This window comes from Ptychodera flava, unplaced genomic scaffold (assembly GCF_041260155.1).
Source record: "Ptychodera flava strain L36383 unplaced genomic scaffold, AS_Pfla_20210202 Scaffold_131__1_contigs__length_144216_pilon, whole genome shotgun sequence".
NCBI classification, from domain to species: Eukaryota; Metazoa; Hemichordata; class Enteropneusta; family Ptychoderidae; genus Ptychodera; species Ptychodera flava.
This window is the reverse complement of record NW_027248313.1, coordinates 63,880-68,151: the sequence shown is the minus strand read 5'-3', so window position 1 is coordinate 68,151 and position 4,272 is coordinate 63,880. Positions and strand designations below refer to the sequence as shown.

Genomic DNA, 4,272 nt, shown 5'->3' with positions numbered 1-4,272 from the left:
ATCAAGACTAATACTCCTATTACAAGTGGGGACTATGTCATTGTCAATGACTTGTTACTTCTAGAATATACAGAATATTATCTCACATAGTGAGTGTCTGAATATTATTCTGAATTGTATTCTAAAGCACATTCTGAAAGGACTCTTCTGGAATATACAGAATATTATCTCACATAGTGAGTGTCTGAATGTTATTCTGAATTGTATTCCTAAGCACATTCTGAAAGTAACTCTTCTGAAAATTCACATTCTTTGCCACTGCACCATCTCCCTAATACATACTGATGACCCACGGTGTCCACTCAAGTCTCACTTTGATTATAATTATTTCATGTACGGAGCCAAAAATCGGGCACTTTCAACATCAATTTTATTCAAAGTTGGTACAAGGACATTGACCTATATCACACATATGCACATCATTTGTGTTACAATATGATCCAATATTGCCGCATGGCGACCATTTTGTTACAATTTTTCATGTCCTTAGCCATGACTCAAACATGTATTATTTGGGGCCGTTTTTGCCATTTTTTGTGAAAAACTTTGTTTCTCAAAAACTGCTCATCTGATAGCTTTAATATTTGGCAGACATGTTCTTACTGATGATCTTATTGTGACATTGTGTATTTTTACAGCTGTCCTTAAATGAGCTATCAAAGATTTCCACCCTCTTCATCATAAGTGTCAGAAATAGGTAGTCTCTACATAACACAGCTGAGCTTTATCAGCTGCCATTACGCTTGCTTACAATAAAAACTTTTAATGATCCAATATGTCACAAACCATTAAAAGATAGTTTCCATGTTGTTTTGAAATGAATGTATTCATGACATTGATTATCAATTGGAAAACGCCCCCTAGTACTTTTCCCTTCAGTGACTTTGCTTTGCTTCACTCACTCGGTGACCCCCTATTTTAACCATCATGGATTAGGGTGTCCCACCTTTCCAAAATTCTTGGAAAAACACTCACTGAAACCGACAAGTACATTATTCATCAACACATTTGTCTCACACATAGTTATTCTCTGCACACCACAGCAGGACTCTGTCAGCCGCTAGGTCACTTTTTGGCATAACTCTTCTTCCCCTAAACATTTCAACCTATACTTTGAATAGGTCAAGTGGACCCCGTACAGTTGGTTAAAAACAACATGTTTGAGTGTTGAAAACTTTGTGAACCTGTTTTATGCAGCTATAGGTATGATGCATCATTTTCCTCAGAATATTTCAGATTATGTACAATGATCAGTCTTAGGCTTTATGTGCTCATTGGTATGCCTGTAAAAATATGCAGCCAAGTATTAAAGCTGTGTATTGTGAAATTCTCTTGTTACACAGTAAAGACTTTTATCACAATACTGCATGCTGATTTACATGGGATCATAATCAGATCTCATCCCCAGTTGGTAGTATTGACATTGTATCAGCTGTACACTGATGTATACTTGAAGCTTCCTTACAGATGTAAGATGTAATTGATTCCTCCAGTAGTTCAAATGACATTGCAATTGTCACCTTTGTAATTAAGGTAAAGGGCGACGAATTCGGACGCGCACACGCTTTAGAACGTTTCTGCGCAGATTTAAGTCCAGCCTGGGTTATTTTGTAGCATATATTTAACATCACCTGTCATTGTTGAAATTGCGCTTTTACCTAATTTTTTGACCCAGTGTCTTAGAAATACATGTGACCTATAACCTTGTCATATTTTGACCCCCTAGGAAGCTGTTTTTTATTCAATATGAGCGAAAAATTATCATTTCTCTCCCATTTATAAGGCGCAAATTACCCATTCACCTGGAGATATTGTAAAAAGTAGCGTGGTGACACCCTTTTATTAAAAGTGTAAACTAAATGGTATTATGTCAGGAGTTTATTCGCCAAGTTTGGTCAAAATGACACCATTCAAAGCGACAGGAAGAAAGTTCGAAAATTATGTAGAAATATAATTTCGATATCGTCATTTTGTAATCGATACTTATGTTAAAATTTCTTCACAAACATCATGAAAACTATACATTCGATAGATATGGATCTTAAGTCTTGGTATTTATTAAAATTAACTCATTTGCTAAGCGTTTTATAATTGCTTTCTTTAGTTTAAGTGAATTATATCATTTTTATTTATTTCTAACGACGCCATTTTAACGTCCGTTTCCATGGAAACGAGCGTGGTGACCCCCATTTTTTATTTCATTTTGCACTTGCACAACTTCCAAGAATATTTGTGCAAAGTTTCAAGAAAATGACACCACAACTTAATTTTGACGTAATTCGTAGTACTTCACCTTAAGTAAAATATATGTTATTGTTTTCCAAGGCCTGCATATGTAAGAACACTTGGTTGATTGTGTATCACTCTTTTACAATGTAATACAGATATTTTAATGGTAAATAAAAGTTCCTAACATGCTTTTATACAACATTACATGTATTTCTGTCTCTGTCATATTGTGGGATGATCTGTGTGTGTCTCTTGTGTTTTGTACAATGTATTGGAATATATTCAAATAGATGTAAGCCATCGTGAATATCACATTAATACTCCGTGCCAAATGGCAAAGTCATCAACTTGAATCCCACCAATTTCAATGTGTCAGAGATATTATTCATATATTATCGTAGAAAGCATTATTTTTTTCAAGAAAATTGTAAGTATACATCTATGTGTATACTTGAAGCTTCATGGGATCATAATCAGATCTCATCCCCAGTTGGTAGTATTGACATTGTATCAGCTGTACACTGATGTATACTTGAAGCTTCCTTACAGATGTAAGATGTAATTGATTCCTCCAGTAGTTCAAATGACATTGCAATTGTCACCTTTGTAAACGATTGGAACTAATTTGGGATAATTTGTTTAACTTATTTTTCAAATTTCTCAAAAGTATTAGATGCCATATAGCTGAATGTTGTAATTACTCATAAAACAAGTGTGTAACGTAAAAAGAAAAACAATTGAGCTTACATTTCAGGTTAAAACGACCTTACTTCACCATCCAATTATCCTAAATTAGTTCCAATCGTGTTATATGTTTAAGTGATGAAAATAGGAACACGGGAATTTCACATGATGGGTTTTGCAACATGTAAAAGTGACGTTTGAACATTAACTGTTAGATTTGTATTCATGATTGGATGTACCATTTTATCCATAATTCGTACCTATAAGCTCAAAGCCACGCCTTAAAATGTTTAAAGGCATATTATAAGACAATTCAACGAACATTGGAAAGAGGAACACAGCGGACCCAAGACATTTTGATTATGGCAGAAGCGCATCTTGGGCGATTGCAACTGCCAAGCTTATCTACCGAAAAATAAAGTCTATAGTACCAGCGAACTCTGAACGTCTCGTGTAGTCAGTACTTTGAAGATTCCCAGTACTTCTCAGCATGTCAAGGCGAGTAAACGAGATACACAATAAAGGCATATAGGCCTAGAATCAAAATAGTCGCAGACCCGGCGTGAGGAGACATAAATTGAATGCAAATTAATCTAGTACCGTCCGGTATCGATATTAGAATCCCGCAATTGCCGAAATTTATCGAGTAAACATCGCGGATTTCGCAGACCCGGGCTGTCGAGATATTTTAAGAGTGTAGTACTGTCTTATCGATATTAGAGTCTCGAAATCACTAACATTTAGCTTGTTGATACCGGCTATTTTAGCCTTACTCATGAGCGTGTCTATATATGATCCACATTGTGCAGTGTCGTCGTGTATCGTTACTAGTGTCCGAAACACCTTAAAAACAATCTTGCTCGAACTGTGCAGAGCATGACTTGGCACCTTTGATAGTTTTTAACAATTTCAGCTAACATGTTCACACCTGTGGGCTAATGTCGCAGAGATGTGTCTGTCGGGCCCGACATTTTTTACTAAGGGGTTGACCATTTGATATCCTGGGGTCTGGAAGATTTTCGAGAAAAAAAATCCCAGCAGATACAAGGGGAAAAAAATTCTGCCTTAGATGAGTTCTGTAAAAATAAACTGGCAAGCTAATGTGGAAGAAAAAAATCTATCAGTATCAGCAAGAACCTTTTGGGATGTAACTTTTTCATTTCCATGCACCCTTCTTGTCTTTCCAAAAGCCTCTTAAAATTAATTTTCAGTTACATTTTGCTTTTTGAATTGTTCACTGATTTTAGATAAGTGAAGACACTCTGTCGATACATGCATATCATCTCTTGTATGTTGACCAATAAATAATACGCTGGTATGATTGCATGCGACATGGACAGATCACACTGACAAGACAAA

At 35.7% G+C, this 4,272-nt stretch overlaps 1 long non-coding RNA gene across 1 annotated transcript; it reads left to right on the top strand.

Annotated features, from left to right (window-relative positions):
- The first annotated feature begins 1,273 nt into the window (after window positions 1–1,273).
- On the top strand, window positions 1,274–2,430 carry LOC139126831 (uncharacterized). The gene is made up of 2 exons (XR_011550816.1): window positions 1,274–1,533; window positions 2,300–2,430. It is a non-coding gene; the product is annotated as an uncharacterized lncRNA (long non-coding RNA).
- The last annotated feature ends 1,842 nt before the right edge of the window (window positions 2,431–4,272 follow it).